Genomic DNA, 18,530 nt, shown 5'->3' on the forward strand with positions numbered 1-18,530 from the left:
AGCAAGAGTTTCATCGACAAATACTTTTTTGGCTTTCGAAAGCACAGTACTAAATTTGCTGTTAAATGTCTGATATGAAGAACAATGGTCTGGTGTGGCTGCTGATTTCGCGCTGAGCAGTTGTATCTTTTTGTCTTACATGCGTCCCAACGTGCTATTGAACCACGGAAACAAGGGTTAGATAAAACTGCCCTCTAAAGTACAAATCAGTCAGTAAGAGTAAGTAAAGTGGCTGATTGGGCTAGTTGGTTTAGCATACTTAAGGTTTAAAAGAGCAAAAAAATTCACACCAGACGCGAAAAGGACGGGAAAGCGTTGTCCCATGCTTTTCCTGTCTTTTTTTCTGTCGGGCGTGTAATTTTTCGCACTGTTAAATCTTAAGAAGAGCTAGCAGTTTATTCATATAATCTAAACAGTTCAGTTCTACTGATCGCTGCTAAAAGCGGCAAACAATAGGGCAACAAAAGATTGTAACTCTGTTTTCATTTCATCAAAGTCCGCTTCCCTATTGTTTTGAATAATTTTCGTTGTTTCCATGATGAAAACCTGTGCATTTATTGCGAAGGTAATTATGCAATGGTCACTAATTACCGGTAGGTGATAGATGAAGCTATATTGGGTGTAGTGGTAAGTACTAGTTTTATCAAGCTAGCGGAAGTGGAAGTAACGCGAGCATTAAAGTAAAAAAGTTTGGTAAAGTTTAAGTCGTCACATAAATTCCAAAATTCGCACTGTCAACTGAATTGTGCTTTAAGGTAACCAGGTCTCTTTCCCTTATGATGTCACGAAAGTTAAAATTGCCAAGAACGAACAAATGTGATCTTGGGTATCTGACAAACATCTAATTGACAACATCGTGCAGGTCATTGCGAAAAAAACTGATTCGCAGTTTGTGACAGATAGAAATTATAAAATGTTATTTCACGAGAACCAATAGGCACGCGAACACAAACAAGTTCAAGTGAAGGCATAACACACACACACACACACACACACACACACACACACACACACACACACACACACACACACACACACACACACACAGAGAGAGAGAGAGAGAGAGAGAGAAGTTAATGATACAGGAAGAAATGAAAAGGATGCTATTTGCTGCCTCCCTTGGCGAGGTCGCGGCCCAGCGCTTTTGGGGATGCGGGGCAGGGGTAGTAAAGATGGTAGGAAGAAGACAGGGGAGAAGGAAAAAGTGAATGGCTTTACAAGATTGATTGATTGATTTGTGGGGTTTAACGTCCCAAAACCACCATTTTATTATCAGAGACGCCGTAGTGGAGGACTCCGGAAATTTCGACCACCTGGGGTTCTTTAACGTGCACCCTAATCTGAGTACACGGGCCTACAACATTTCCGCCTCCATCGGAAATGCAGCCACCACAGCCGGGATTTGAACCCGCGACCTGCGGGTCAGCAGCCGAGTACCTTAGCCACTAGACCACCGTGGCGGGGCTGGCTCTACAAGAGGACGTCTTTGTCAGCACAGTCAGCAAAAGCGTTCGTCTATAAGTTGGCGAGGTCCACACACGCACAGAACTTGAGGACAGCTCGGAAGCCCTGCGTCTTCGAGCGCGCGGGAAAAAATATGTCTTCCATTGTTGTGGCAGGTAGAGCAAGCCATATATGAGAAGCAAGATTATCAGCAATGGTTAGCAGAACATCCTCACCATACCGGTAGTCACTGTCGCATCGGTAAACTTTGTAGCGCTTCTCACAATCGAAGATTTCTTCATTTTTTACTTTTGCAAAAATCCAAGTCTCTCTCAGACCAACAATGTCAGAGGAACAGGAGTGAATAGTAGAAGACAGTTCAATGCGCTTATTCAGGATCCCAATAGAAAAGACAAAATAAGCGTTTCCTGAGCAGCGACGAGGCAGGCATAGCTATGAAGTGCTAAAAGCGTCAGCACGTGCAGATACACAGGCTTCCTTGCCCCCATCTTGTAGTGAAATGATTTCGCAAACGCTGTCGCTTTCTGCGCAGTAAACGCAAGATTTTTTTGTTCATGTTCAGTTTGTTAACGCGTAGTATATACGGTTGCACGGCGGCCTTAGCCACTTTTATTAGCCAGTCCTCCTTGCGCTTCGCGAGCTTTTTCAAAAATCTATGCTAGCTGATACACCAGTTCCTTTGAACTTTTGTCGGGGCGCCAGGATAGCACTTCTAACCCTAAATGACGAATATTTGACAAATCGCCCGAGATTTTTGTGGCATAACTTTCTAATATATGTGCTCGGGAAAATACCGTCAGAAATGTGCATGTCAAGGTGTCGGGAAAGTACATCCCGAACGTAGCCTTCAGACTGAGCCCACGTATTATTAGAGCTGTCCGATATTCCGAAGAACAGTAGGTTCTCTCGTCTGGACCTGTCTTATAGATCGTCTAGTTAAGCACTGAGTGTCCGGCTTTGCACCTTGAAAGTTGCAGTGATTAGACGTGGCACATCGCCGACTACAGTATAACCACCTCATGACTCAACGAAAGCTTCTACCACCGAAAACATTTCCATTAAATCAGCAACAGTTTGTGCTAATGCCTCCTGTTTTGTCTTTAGGTCGGCAAGAGCTTTCAATGGCTCATCATAACGGTGATCATCTTTTTCACACAGCTTATCGATCGCGTCTAGTATTTATTTGTTAGTATTTCCAGGACAAGAGTTTAATTCGACGTCTCAACAACATAATGAGAGCTTTGTGTCAAGCTTGCATTCATCGGCACATTCGAATAGGACACTTGGGTACGGTACGAGCTGCAGACCGACGTTATTGGTTCGCCTACAGTAGAAATAAAGAGGTTTACTAACTTGCACAAAAAGCGAAATTGGACTTCTGAGCAACCAGATCGTTGTCACTCAACCGTGCCCACTGAAGGAACAGAAGAATTCCGTGGTCTTTATATACCCTTGCACGCATCGCGGCAGTCACCCACAGTGTTGTGGAACACGTGATGATGAAGAGAATGCTGCCATCATATAGTGGCAGTTGATGCAGGGGGCCTATCCATGCAGATTGAGGACGCCAGCAATATCGATAAAGAGTAGTTGCCATGCGCTGGAGATGCAGCGCTCACGGTCTGGCGACGCAGCTCAAGCACTGCTTCGGCGTGTTAGTTCTAGCAGATGTGGCTGAGCAAACAGCCTACCTAGGTAATAACGATAACAACGTACCTGATGTTTTATTTTCAGAATAACATGAAACAAATAGATGGTGGCTCTAACATTTCGTTTGTGCTGTCAGCGCAGTGGGCGTGTAGCAAAAACAAGTTTGGATCGAAGCGGGCGGTCGTATCTGCCTGGGCGCTGCCATGTTGATTTGTAAAGACAGCATATATACTTTTGTCTTTTACCGGTGGTTAGCGAAAAAAATAATTTTATGCGTACAATCTAAATGCGAGGCATAAACCTAATACAAAGCTATGTGACGCAACCATGTGCTCAGATTTGGGCGTATGTTAAAGAACCCCACGTGGTCGAAATTCCCGGAGTCCTCCAATACAGAGTCTCTCATAATCATATGGTGGTTTTGGAATGTTAAACCGTACATATCAATCAATCATCAATAAATTGATGTGACGTAACATACACCAAACAAACGCCTATTTTAGCACATCTGGTCAAACTTAAGGCACTCATTATATGTGGGACTATGTCTTACTGCGCAAGTGTGTGGCTTTCTTACACTTCATAGCTTCGGTAGAGCTGTATCAAAGTGGTGAAATAGAGTATAGATGACCGCCGGCAATACGAATTTACGGCCCCTGTCAGGTGATCCTTGTTACAATGCACGAAACTCACTCATCAGAACATAGGTGGCACGTCGTTTATTCGAGGTTAGCCCGAGATTCGGTGAACCCGAGCTTCCGCGCAGCGCGAGCATCCCAATTGATTGATTATGTGAGGTTTAACGTCCCAAAACCACCATTTGATTATGAGAGACGCCGTAGTGGAGAGCTCCGGAACTTTCGACCACCTGGGGTTCTTTAACGTGCACCCAAATCTGAGCACACGGGCCTACAACATTTCCGCCTCCAACGGAAATGCAGCCGCCGCAGTCGGGAAGCGAGCGTCCCAAGACGGGCAAGCCGCACTTCTTGCTGGTGATGATGATGTTAGTCTTCGATGCCACACCTTCTCCGCTTCTTAAAAGTTCAAACGATCAGAAGCGCGACGCTTTCGCATTGAGCACTGCAAAAGTTGACTTGAAAGAATTGGTGAATCCCTTGCGCTTTCACCGGAAAGCTCTTGACGGGCCGATAGCGTGTTGGTAGTGGCATGTGACTTAAGACATCATCATTTGAGTTTTTGGTTCCCCTGCGATACTGCAATGTGTAATTATAATTGCCCAACAGAAGAGCTCACCTCTGAATCTTTGCCGCAGTAAAGAGAAGAATGGCTTTTCCTGGTTTAAATCCACCCGTCAGTGGTTTATGGTCGGTCACCAAAACAAAGTGGTTGCCTTATAAGTAGTCCTTAAATCAAATCACGCCGAGAACAAGGACCAATGCTTCTTTTTCTAGCTAGGAGTAATTTCTTTCCACTTTGGGCAACGTTGTGGAGCGAAATCCAATCGGGTAGTCGGTGCCATTGAGGCGATGGGAAAGTACTACTCCGACTCTTGCAGATGAAGCGTCACATTACAACTTCAAGGGTTTGTTTGGGTCTAAGTGTGTCAAAGATTTTCCCTTTATTTAACCTGTTTAACCTTTCAAACTTCTTCCTCGTGTACTTGCTTCCATTTCGACGTAGCTTCTTTAGTTAGCAGATTGTAAAATGACGCTAGTACTGCGAAAATGTTCGGTAAAAAGTGTGGCATAATAGTTTATTAAGCCCAAAAGTATTTCAATTCACTCTCTGACTTGGAAACCGGGGCTTGAAGAACTGCTTCAATGTTGTCGTCCTTTGGTTTGAGCCCATTAGCATCAATTCGATGTCTAAGGAAGGGGGCTTCTTGTCTGAATTCACATTTCTTGGGGTTTAGCCTGAGACCATAGTCCCATATGCGTAGCAAGACTTGCTTAAGCAATGAAGCGTCATTTCGCATCTCAGCCATTATGATGTCAACCGGATAGGCTTGTCAACTCGGGAGATCTTCGAATAAAAAATCCATATGCCGGAGCTGAGCTAATCCTAAAAGGAAGTCTATTGATGCAAAATAGTCCTTTGTGCGCGTTTATGACTGTCAGCTTCATGGCCTCGTCGTCCAGGGGCAACTGGTTGCACGCTTTAGTCAAATCCAGTGTACTGAATACTTCACCACTATTGAGTGGTGCGAAGATGTCATCCACACGCTGTAGTGGGTACTGTCAGCCGAAAATCTCCACACAGTCGAATTGACTCATCAGTCTCAACAACAGGAACCACCGACGTTGCCGATTTTGCCGTCATAAATGGAGATATCACACCGTCGGCAACGAATCAGTCCAAAGCATCAGACACCTTAGTTGTCAAAGTGTATCGCAACGTACGTGCTTTGCAAAAGCGGGGCATGACATTTTCTTTCAAGATAAAGTGTACCTTTGCATAGTCTCAAACCTGGCGCAAACACATCTTCGAACTCCTTGAGCAAAGTGTGAAGTTCCTGGCTCGTGCGGTCTGCCTTGTGCGTGTTGAGGTTGGCGACCATATTTGGCCTCAACATGGCCACTCCACAGTGCTTAAAGACCTTGACAGTATCCCTTCCACATAACGTTGATCCAGGTGCATCGACGATAACCAGAGTGTGCTGTACATCGCGCTCCTCACAGATCGCTTTCATGTGCACTTCTCCAACCACTGGAAGTTCTTCCAAAATACATGACAATTTTATAGTGGTTCTGCTTCGAGGTCACCATCTGCTTTGATTCTGCTTGAGCAGGCTCACTGAAATAAGGCTAACAGGTGACCCCGTATTGATCAACATAGTAACCGGCACACCATCCCAAGTAAGTTCTTTGAAAATAGGCTTAACATTGCGGCCGGTACTCGTTTTATGAGCCACTATAGTTATAGAGCTTCTTCTCATCTTCCGAGCTATCTTCAGCTGCTGCTGAAAGGACATCAACGCCACGGGGCCTCCACTGGGTTTGTTATCAGCACATTCGAGCAACATGTCCTCGTTTACAGCATCAGCGGCAGACCGTACGAACATGATAGCACTGCTCGTTCGAGTGAGCTTAACTGCCACACCTGTGGCAAGGTGTGATGCCTTCGGCTTGGATGGCCCTTTTCGTGACCGATCCTGACGCATAAATTCGATGCTACTCTGATCGGTAGATTGCATGCTTCTAGCATTCGCAGCCACGTTCTGAGCTGTAATAAAAAAAAATCCTCTGCTTCCGTTAGCGTCAGGTTCCTGAGAGTCAGCAAATGTCGTCTCACATTTCATCTAGGACTCCACACACGACTCAGTCACGTATCATGCCTTCGAGCGACGATTCGAACTTGCAATTTTCTGCCAGCCACCTTACTTTTGCAATAAATTCCTGAACCCTCTCTTCTTCTAGTTGTGATCGAGTGAAAAAAAAACATAACTTGCCGCTATTTCGCTGACTTCCAGGGTGTAGTACTCATCGAGGTGTTTAACGGCATCGTCGTAGTTATGTTCAATGATTTGCCTCGGATGGCAACGTCCCTAAACTACTAGAATCGCGCTGCCCGGTAGCGAGGTCACTAAGACTGCTCGTCGCTTCATCGCATCCGTGATATCTTGCGCTTAGAATTAGTCTTCGAAGCGAACTCGGAACATTGACCACGTTTCCTCAAACACTGGTGGCTGTCCTCTGCTCATGGCTCTGCGGGCCCAGGACTTGTGGAGGTCCTCGCTGTCCTCGTCGCCATTATTAAAATGTACGACACTCACTCAACACAGTATAGGTGGCACGTCATTTATTCGCAAGTTAAGTAGACCGTCACGCTGCCCCGCGGCCACCGACGTAATTTTTTCAAAGATTATCGGAGTAGCGGTGGCGCATCGGCACTCATAGCATGACCGTGTTCATTGTGACGGGCGTTGGGCCTTCGCTAGAACGTTTCTGTTATAGTTACCGGGTGCACAAAGGTCACTGTAATCGTTGCACAGTCTCCATTTGCGAAACGGGTGCGCTTGTCAGACGCAGCGAGGCAACAACTTAGACGCTTATTCGTGTAAGTCTGTGCCTGTGAGAATGTTTCGTTCGTCCTTTGTGCCTAAGAAAGAAGGGGCATGTTTAGATCTGCTTGCCATTCTGCGCGTGAATTTCCTATTTTATGCTATCGCATTCATTGCGCGAAATTTAAAATTGTGACATTTTTCCAAAATGCGCCAAAACATTGGCATTGTGATAACTTAGCGAAACCTTACATCTGTAAGCATCCGCACAAAACTGAGGACGTGAAAGGACATGCAGAATGTTACTTTACTATTTGGGGCTTTGCGTGACAATCCACGTAATGATCGTAAGGCACGCCTTTAGTGGAGGGCAACGTGCATGGAAAGCGCATGCTATAACAGGTGATGTGTTTGGCATTCAGGGCCTCTTCGCCTTCAACGAGGCATCGTATTCGTCTTTCTCAAGCGTCTAGGGGGTGCATAATATGCGACTAGAAAAAGGGTACAGCCATCGCGATGCAAAAAAAAAAACACTTCAGTGCAAGCCGCACATGTATTCAGCGACTACAATACTCTCAGTGGGTGCTATATGGAACCACCCTGTGCGCCCCCTATAGGCGGCGAAACTTGCAAATTCCCGGTCAGCCAATAGCTTCGGCGAACCCGAGCTCCCGCCCACCGCGAGCATCCCGAGATGGGCGAGCCGCGCTTGTTGCTGGTGATGATGATGTTAGTCTCGGATGCCACAATTCTCACATTCTTCCCCTTCGTTGCGAACGTTCCACTGATGACGGAATAGTCGGCTCTGGTGTTGACGAGAGCTGTGACGCCGTGGTTGTCAATGAAAACGTCAATATCGCTAACTCGCAGCCTCGCGTTGCAGTTTAGTTGTGACATCGAATCACGGTCACTATGATTTGTATCGATTCTTCAATGTTGCGTCATCTGGTTTTCTGCTGGCCGTGAAGTATCGACGTCGAATCTGCGTTTGGGGCGCGGCAGGTTCTTGAGGCTTCGTTGCGTCGTCGGCGGCGGCAGCTTCGGTACTTCGTCTTACAGCAACCACCTTCGGTTGCTGCTAATTGTTTTCCTAATACTGACTAGGTGACCGGCCTCAGTTTGGACCAGTGTACAGCTGATGGTGCGGTGACGTGTAGTGGCCGGGTGGGGGTGAACGAAATCGCCGCGGTGTCCTCAGTGCTCCGGCGAGATAGTTGGCGAAGCCACGTGGTCTTTAAATTCACTGTAGACGGGGCCCGTCGATGCCGGAACCACAAAGTCCCATTTGGCGGTACTGGTAGCGGCGGTACGTGTGCCCGGCTTCACCACAGGGGTTGCATAGTGGGCGGTGATCAGGGGCGCATCAGACGTCAGTCTTTACAGAAGCGTAGCGCTAGCCGGCAGATGGGTGGTATGGCGTCGGTGGTGCTGGTGGGTGTGTCTGGCGATAGAACTCCTGTGGGGTGGTGTCCTGACGCGGGCGTATAGGAGTATTGCGGCGCACTGTAGTGGCTTAGCTCATAGCTTCCGGTTGAGGCTGCAGTGCGTTAGGGATTCCAATGACTTTCGAAATTCTTCGCGGACAATGTCGGCAATCGAATTTGCTTGGAGCTGCGTCAAACGTAACAGCTTGCGCATATGCTCCCGCATGACCGCTTGAATGGTTTGGCACAGTTCGTTGGTGCTGATGGCCTCGGTGCAGTTGAATGGGCGTGGCGGTTGTTCCACGTTGTCCGCATCTCAAGCGCCTTTTTATAGTCATGGCCTCAGTAAGAAATTCACTGACAGTCTTGAGTGGGTTGCGAATAAGTCCCTCAAACAGCTCTTGCTTGACCCCTCGCATCAGAATCCAGAGCTTCTGCTCTTCAGCCATAGCGTTGTCGGTGGGAAGAGAGTGCCGGTTCATCTCTTCGACAAAGATGGTCATGTTTTTGTTAAGAAGTCACCCGTGCCTCTATGAAAATGGCGGCCCTTTTCGTGCGAACGACGCTCGCGAAAGTGCTCAGGAACGTCGGCTGAAACACATCCCAGGTACGCAGCGCAGATTCCCCGTTCTTGAACCACGTCTTTCGGTAGAAGTAGACGCAGCATAGTTTTTCTCAAGCTCCTAGCTGTTCAAGTGGCGGCTTGGTCATATGTATCTCAATACAGCTTTCTGGGTCCTTGACTGACAATCCACGGAGCATTGGAGGCTTCTTGGGATGCTGAAGAACGATTGGGGCAGGCTGCACGGGGGTGGTCGTTGTTACTGCTGTCGATGTCGGGATCCGGCGCTGCCTGGTTTCAGGAAGGGGCCCGTACTCTGCCTGCAGCTTGTACTTGCCTGCATGCCTGCAGTGTCTCTGCCTGCAGCTTGTTCGCTGTTCGGGGTTGGCTTTGGTGAGTCTTTTGCCGCTTGGGCTGGGTTCGTGGTTTGACGGGAGCGTCGGGAACAAGAAAGAAGCAGCAAATCCACCAGATGTCACGGGGTCGTGACGTGGACGATAGGGAGCACAATCCATGTTCAAATAAAAACTGTGTATTCGGCCGGAATAGTGGCCTGGAAACTGAAGGTCAGATTGCAGTGACACACGAACACTGATGGCGGCGGACAGACCGTCAGCTGGCTATTAACTAAGGAGTTGCGCAATGCGGCGGTATTTTTAGATCAAATATTCGAGCCTTATCCCTGGTTTTCACGCTACCTCTGGAATAATCTCGAGCGTTCGCGTCTAGCGGACAGTCTTAGCAAAACAATCTACAATGATCGTGAGCGTTCGCTAATATTGAAGCACAGCTTGGGCTATGCATTGCTGCGGCCATAGAACGAACTGATATTCTGTGTTCCGTATTCTCATTTGGCCGCCATTGGCGCTCTCTGATTTGACGTTCAACCATTAAATCAAGTGAAGAGTCGGAAGCCCAAAGTATGGTGACGTCAAAATGAGGGGTACGTGCTCATTATGCAAAAATAAACGGAGTCATTTCCGTGCTAGGGCGGAACAGCTACCGAGTGGGCCCGTCGCAAAACGGAATAGCAGAAATGATGATGCCGGCTGTTCAAGTAACCTTCGCTGTGGCGTTTGGCTACCTGGACGTGGGGCACAACAAGCGCTGGGGGGACATTGACGTCGCATTTCTCATGCCAGGCAAAGAGTTTGGGTATCACTTTCACCTGAATTAAGCAACATTGTTCTGATTGCGCCAATTCTAGCTATGTTGGTTAGACACAAAGTGTGTCCTTGTTTTTTTTTTTTTCGCAGCAGCAATAAAAACACTCTGTTTAACCGTAGGACCATTTTATAAATTTCAAGCATATACAATGAAACACAGTTCGAAAAATTTTCTGACCTGTTTTCTGTGAGAAGGAAACAACAGTTGCTATTTTTATATTGTTGTTCCTTCGATATTTTGAATTGATGTCTACAGAATATTGTTCGTTCCAGCTCTCCAAGATAGGCAGAAATTTTATTGAAATGGACTTGAACTGGCTCATAGAGACAACAACCGGCCTACGGGACTTCCTGAACCAAGAAGAGCTTTCAGCAAACAGTGCCGTAGGAACATATGTAAAGGTGAGGTACTGCATAGAATTTTCGTGTATGTTTGACCTATATTATATGGAGATACTGAGCTACCCAATTTTCACCCCAATAGACCTGGATTTCTGGTGGTACGACTACAGTGTACTAGAACAAGGGAGTGCCTGGAACGAGCTGCGATAAGTCTAGTGGCTAAGGTACTAGACTGCTGACCCACAGGTTGCGGGTTCAAATCCTGGTGGTGGCTGCATTTCCGATGGAGGCGGAAATGTCGTAGGCCCGTGTGCTCAGATTTGGGTGCACGTTAGAGAACCCCAGGGGGTAGATATTTCCGGAGCCCTCCACTACGGCGTCTCTCATAATCATATGGTGGTTTTGGGACGTTAAACCCCGCAAATAATTCAATCAATCATCTAAATGCGATAAGTGAAGCCTGAAGGCTTTGACTTTGAATACAAAACATTTATCAAAAAACTTGCTTTTTGACGCCCTCTAGCTCAGTCGGCACAAAACTAGGCTTACACTAGGCGCGAAAACTTTCGGCAACTAAAAAAAAAACCATGACGAGTTCTTCGAGAAATGTGAAAGTTTTCGGCCTTATTTATGATCGTCTGAAAAATGCTGGTTGACTTGGCATGTCATGACCCAGTTAAAACGCGCTAACTAAATGCAAATAACAGAAACAATTGAGAGATTCAGAGGGGCTTATTTTTCGTTAGACACAACAACAGTTATTCAATTGACAATTAGTCTAAAAAAACATTGTAAAAATAACTATCAACTATAGTGTATTAATTATGGTGTCAATTACAGAGATGATGGTAGATGAAAAGTCAATGCTGCACTGATTGTAACACCAACTAACCTGTTACATATACCAAAATTTCGCATTCAGCTTTCTTGCACTGAATTGCAAGGCACAACATACTAAACATGCATGCACGGGTCAATGACCTATCTGTGCCCTGTCACAAAACCAGTAGAATATGCAAAAGTCATGACTCTATAAAAAATCATGTTAAGTCATCATTTATACAACACATATGCGGTGGTTTAAATACCCTGCAAGGCAAAGATATTGTCATTGAAAACTTTACCATTAACTGCAATCAAACTTGTCAAGATGGTACCAGCCGAGAAGCACTTTTTTTAGATAAAAAAAGAGCAGCAGGGCAAAATATACACCACCTATTTTCTTAATTCATGTCAAGAGCTTCAAAATGCAGCTGTTTGTGTAAAAGTTAAATAATGCATGTTTTGTAAACAATTCTCTGTGTGCTTTTCATGTGTATTCCACATGAGGCGCAAGTACATAGGCTATTCCAGAAAATGCTGATTAGACTTTAAAAATAATTTGTACATCATGGTGAAGTGCAGGTACAATATGTTTTTCTGCACCAGCTAAGGCCGAAAAAGCGCTCGTTCCTGCTCTAAAAGACAGAAAGCAACGCTTTGAAAAGAGTTGATTATTCGGCTACATCGTGTTTGGACATAAAAGCCACTGCCAGTAGCGCAAGTAGACAGGACTGATATCAGATAGGAATGGACTAGCACAGGCCCAACACTATTGCAACAATAAACAAAACAGAGCGAAATTGTAACATTCAGTGTCGATGCTATTGAAATAATAGAAAAATATCCTTTCAGCATGCATGGTTTGTCCAATTAAGGTTGACAAGGCATGTTTCACAAGCATGCCTTATTTTCGGTGGTGTCACGGACAGTTATATTTATATTTATGTCAAGTGCTTGCTGAGCCAAGATTGCATAGATTGGGGCACAGCAGACGTTTGAAGAACCAGAATTCAAAGAGGGATTGTACTGAAAAAAATTTAAGTGTCTCATTACTCACCGTGGGCGCTAATTGAAATTACTGTGGTGATGTAAGGTAAGATAAAAGGCTAGTTTTGAAAACAAAAACAAGTTTCTCAAAAAAGTTGAAGCTTGGAGCCAAAGCGCCCAACAAAAAAAGTTGGAAGTTTTGCCTTACCATAATGTCGCAGAATTTGAAATAGGGTGACAGAGGTGAATGAATTCACTGTTTCCTCAGCCCCTCCTATTATTTATGACTTATTTGGGCGCTGAAGCCAGAGTGCCTGTGCGAAGGTTCATGCTAGACCTTTGTTTCATGCAAAGTGCTCATCATCATTAAATCCCTTCGCAGTATGGAATGAACGAAAAAATTTTGAATATTAGGAGCTCGTTTTCCAACCTTAACGAAACGTTATAATAGGAAGAAAATCAAGGAAAATACAGGGGGTGTTATTTCAAATAATTCTAGTGTAATTGTGAGAAAGGTGCAAGAACGTCTGATGCTGCACCAACTTGTTCATTAGTTCTAACGTACCTAATGCAGGTGCACAAGCCCTCAAAGCTCCCCTTATTTTGTTCATTCATAGTAAGAGTTTCGTTCGGTCCGACTAGACACCCTCAGGTAGTACGTAAACATTATTAGTGAGCTTTGAACTCATAAAATATTACGCACTTTACCATTCAAGCAGGCAGGTAAAGTGTTCCATACTCGCCGTCATGGCTACTAGCAGTGTTAACACTTCCAGCACATACATGGGTCACGCCGCCATATATTTCTTGCAACCTGTATTTCTGTGTGTCTGTGTAGTCTTTCCCTAAAAACTCTAGCGCACCTTGATTAGCCTTTTCTAAATGAAAAAGTTCTGGAAAAACGAATTTATTCAAGACGCTGCTTAGTCATTCGAAAGCCTTAGAAGTTTTGAGCACTGTCACAGTTTTGCCAATGGCTTCTTCAGTACTAAGATGAATCCTCGTAGATTAATTTCGAAAGGTTTTTAAATGACCCTTGACACCAAATCGGGAAACTTGAAATGCTTGTGTTTCCTGACAGTCCAGCAAGCGGAGGCACTTATAAGCAATCATTATTGAAGAGCGCTGCCTCTAAAATCTTTTATTTTGTTTTAACGTAAGGGTGAGTGCTCCTCCGAGTTATAAGCACCAATCGACATCTCTGATTGGATGCAAACAGAGGTCGCGTGTGAAATTCTATGAGTCAGGGGAGTATTGTCAACAATAGAGAATATTTGTGGGGTGTGCACCATACCCCAACCTGCACCCGATGGGGACTGTCACCTCACCGCTCTCCTCTCTCACGCAGTTGCCGGGCTGCTCTCACAGTGGTTTAGGCTGCTTACCGCGGTAGTTGGCCTCTTTCTATCTCAGAGGGATATAAACAAAGGTTTCACATTGTTTATACGTTCTTCACCACCCGCAGGTCTCCCGACTTTTAAGAGTGCATGCGCTGAACTATCGGTCTTTGACCAATACTTCAGTGCAAGCAGTCTTGGGCAATTTCACGCTGCGTGGTGCTTGTCCCTCAGGATACTTAGAAGGGCGTTTTTAATGGACACGCTATCGTAAACAATGCTCTAGTATTGAATGTAAAATCTGTTAGAGCAGTTATGTTTCAATGTCGGTATTACCACAAACAATGTGACAATGTTTTGTAAAATAGTTGCAAACAAATCTTTCGCTGTCAGGATTCTTTAAAGGACATGCGCAGAAGTTTCTCTGAAGAAGCATGTGGGTGTGTATTGCAGGTAGATTTCACTTTGAGGAACAGGAAAGAGTCCGCTGGTGCTACGTAAGTGCAGTAAGGGAAACGGGGAATCGTTGAGACTTCATTTAGGTTAGGTGGTCATGTATTCGGAGGCCAACGCAAATGTTGGTGCTGAGTCATGTTGCTGTTCAATAGGTTGCTGTATTATGCACTAGCACAGTCCCTCAGCACAAGCCACTGAAACTTGATCTAGCCTGACAAAATACTGAGAGGACTGACATTTTGCATGTCAGAACGCTTACATCTGCCACCTCTGTGCGTGCGCGTTGCAAGTGTGCCTGCGATGAAATCATGCCAGGAAAAAAAGTTGTTTCATAAACTTTTTATGCACACATACACACTCTCTCAATATATATTTATAATTGTCAATTACAAAGGACATCCCTTTTATGGAGAAGTCTTGAGTGCCAGCAAGGCAGCACCCCCCCCCAAAAAAAATAAAAAACAACACTGGCCTTACAACTTTGCTCTTTTTGCAACATGTGCGGTCACCCACCGTTCCTTCGGACGCTGAAAACTCGAACATGCCCATTCATTCGGACATCTCTGTGGCACCGCCACTTATTCTATTGAAGCGTTGAAAACTCGGGACCGAGAATTTGGATGCCTCACGGTGCACCATTAAGATTTTCTGCACTCCAGCTGGCTGATAGAGTGCGGTATCGAATGCCATGGCAGGCTGCTCGCCTTGTTTTTAAAATAACTAGGTTACCAACACTAAAAGGTTGCAGTGGCTATTGCTGGAGATTGTGTCCGGGTAAAAGTCAATGCAAAGTTTCAATTGTCAATTTCGAAGGCCATGCGTTTTTGGACTGCGCGTAATGGCTGTTTCTGGCAGTGATACTCAGTCATTGAATGAGTACCACAACCACACTGCATGACAAGCCAAGCCATACTCTGAATCGGCTCGGTTATTGCTCAAATTGGCCACACGTACGCAGCAAACAAAAGAACACGAGTGCTGCAGCATGAACTAGCTTTATGCAACTTAGTTCCTTTTAGCATTTGAGAGTTTGATTGTCAATTATTTCGGTGGTCAAGCGTGTTTCACGTCTCGCTCTCTTGTTTGTTGCCCGGCCTGCTTAAAAGGCTCCAACGTTACCAATTCCTTTGTGTCGTTGGCACTAACAAGAGAATTCACAATTTAGAAGACACAGATGGCGGTGAAAGAAGCTGTAATAATTTGCAACACCAAAGTAGAGAGACTTCTATCTCATGCTGCTTAGAAGTTTGAGTCGGTCAACGATGGGTGAACAGTGGCTTTTGATGACTCTTCTGAAGTGCCGCTCACACCAATGCTATGCAGATTGAGCTCACGCTTTGACAGTGCTGTGACCTACAGTTTGGTCAAACACTACCTAAAAGCCGGGCAGTCTTACTCGCCTGTAATTGTGCTTGTGTGAAGACGTGCACCATTTTTCTGGCAACTGGGCCAATAAAAGTGCTCTTTTTCTGGCGAGTCCTTTATTTCGGACTATCGAATACTCAGATTTTTCAACGGTTCTTGCCTATTGTGAATGAACAGTCGGCAACTTATAAATGTCATTGCTACATAACATTGCATATGCAGCAAAACATATTACATAGCAACACACAGATAGTTAACAATGAAGTGATTACGCGAATTGAAAATTAACAGGTTTACAAAAAATATAAAGGTATCAACGATACAAAGCTTTCCCATTTTTTTGATTTGGAGAGCTTAAGTGCAAGCAACATATTTACACATTAACTCTCGCTTCTGCGAAAAATCAGTATATAATCATGAGGCACAGCTGCAGCAGTTTAGTTCATATGAGCAACACGATGTCTTCCTTTTCAATATCATTAACGCATTGTGCATATTCCCTAAGTTGCTCACTGATTCAATGCCCAGTTTGTCCAATGCAGGTCTTGCTACTAGAATGAGGTATGGTGTGTATTAAAGGTGTTGCGCAGGATATAGCAGACTCCATACTTGACTAGTGTCTGCTACCCCCCCCCCCCCTATATATACAGAAGCACTGCTTAGCAAGCTTCTTTCATACAGAGAAAGCCATAAAAATATCGTCGGTGCTAACCATACCCTTGGGTAGACGTGTGGCAGCATGAAACTAAGGTGCCACAACTGGCCCGAAAGCACACAGTCACACATCACCCTCTTGATTTTTTTTTTCTAAATCACGGCTTCGGTAACGACCGTTAGGAGCAGAAATAAAGCTAGCAGCCAAAGCATGATGTAATACCCGACTCTTAAAGTTCTACTGCATTTTACACTCGCACAATCTTTTGAAAGCAGATTTCGTACCTAACGACACAATTTCTCTTCTAATAACTTTCTAATGGGCTGGCTTAAATTACACAAGCTTTTGGCTTAGGTTAACTTCTGACCTTGTTGATGTTCAGTGCAGACTTAATAGAATAAATTGGAAGAAGAGGAAGAAGGACACCTTGAACTCGGCACACACACAAGTGCCTGTGTGTGTACCCCTTAGTCTTGCCCTGTAGTGATAAGTCTGCGCTAAACATCAGTAAAGCTGAGAGCCTATGTCTGTGTCATTTAGGTCAGCCCATTGGAATTTTGTGAAAATAGAAATTGTGTGATGTGTGAAATCAGTTTTCAAAGTTCATGTGAGCATAAGATGGAGAGTTTTGGCATTTAGGTAGTACACCATATTTCGGCTGCAGGCAGCTATATAGTGCTACATACAGATGTTCCTAAAGCCTTGATTCAAAAAGGAAAAATCAGTAAGAAGGCGACATGTGAACGAGAACCATTCAGGTCATGTGTGGTGCCTTCACTTTGTCAGGTGGCACATTAGCTCTAGAGAGTTGTTAAAAGGCACAATATCCCCCTTGACCCTTTTTTTACAATGAACGAGCTTGCTAAGGTGTGGTGTCACACAAGCGGTGGTAACAGGCATATGGCAAATCAAGCAAGGCGTCTCCTATGTTCCATGCAGCAAATGTGTAGTAAATGTTATACTGCTGTCCTGCAGCAAGACATCAAGTGGGCACAGCATCAATAAAAGACGTAGGTAAGACTGCACAAAAAACAAATAACAATTTTTTCAAAAAAAGGCACACTTCTTTGCCTACCTTAATAACTGCTGCAGCTGTGTACAGCAGTTTTTTTTTTGAGACGTGAATTTGACTCCTTATTCCTGCTGCAAAAACATGCAGCTCGGCACTTCAGGAGGAGGACATTTTTGCATTTGAAGATAAATTGGGACATCTTTTGGTAGTATGGCTGTACAGAAAATGAAAACGTAAACATGAACTCGTGTGCAGCTATTCATATCGAGTCCCTACTGGGCTATTTGACACTATAGATCCACATTGACTACATCGATCACAATGCTGTCGTGGCACAAGTTTTTGTGTTTCGAAGTTTTGATAGCACAAAGCAATTAAAAAAGGCGCTTGAAAGCTCCGTGTGCAGATTACCTACCTTGTTCTTAATGCACTGCGAATAAATTCTTCACTTCAAGAATCCTTTTTTTAAGGCAGCAATTTTACAGCGGCAAAGGTGACTTCTGTTCACTTTCTTTGACAGCAGTTAACAAAACAGCAGGTCAGGTTGCCCTTTGTGTGCCTGTCACGAGCGGCTATTTTCGGCGACACCGCATCACGGCAATTAACGGGCGCCGTACTCCCCGACTGACCGTGAGAAACGGCGGCACATGAAAGGGAACCGATAAGAGCAAAATGGGGTGCTCTCCTTAGAACGTCGCCGCCGACAGTTAATCCTTTTGTAACTGTGGCGACGTCTGCAAGGTCGTAGAAGGCCGCGGTATACCCCGAACAAGGATTAGACTACAAGACGCACCCGCTGAGAGCTAAGTGGTTGACCGTTCTCACGGAGAAAAGCGTGAGAAACGCTCTGGTGGCCAAGCCGTATGACAACGACCCGACAGGTTGTCAGTTTCGCTAGTTGCGGGCCCTCTCCCAATTAAAAAGGGGTGTGGTCGAAATATTTTTGGGGCGGAGTTTCCCATCAAAAAACGCGCATGATTGGACCCAGGTAGAGGTCTCTTGTCCCCAAGGAAGAGAGCGAGGAGACACGAGGGGGATTTAAGCACAGGTATTTGCCCTGCTAGGCAGACTAGTCGCTGACCAAGATGGTGTAGAAAGAGATTAACAAGCATCTCTTCTAGAAGTTTTTAGTGTGGCCCTGTATCGGCTGGCCACCTAAACTTAGCCGTTCGTCTAGTTGTGACGCGATATTAACGTCTGCAACGTAAACATCGGGACTTCGACTCGAGTTAGCTCAACCTGCTCAAAGTCATCTGCAAGCACTAGCCTCCCGGAGCCACCAGCGTTGCAACACCGCCGACATCGCAGTCGTGCCAGAACTCTC

General features: G+C 45.2%; 1 pseudogene; it reads left to right on the top strand.

The window, feature by feature from the left end:
• LOC142788947 (transient receptor potential cation channel subfamily M member-like 2) overlaps positions 1-18,530 on the top strand; it is a 1,303,464-nt pseudogene that overhangs the window by 582,192 nt on the left and 702,742 nt on the right.

The sequence above is a fragment of the Rhipicephalus microplus genome, chromosome 2, assembly GCF_043290135.1.
Source record: "Rhipicephalus microplus isolate Deutch F79 chromosome 2, USDA_Rmic, whole genome shotgun sequence".
Lineage (NCBI taxonomy): Eukaryota > Metazoa > Arthropoda > Arachnida > Ixodida > Ixodidae > Rhipicephalus > Rhipicephalus microplus.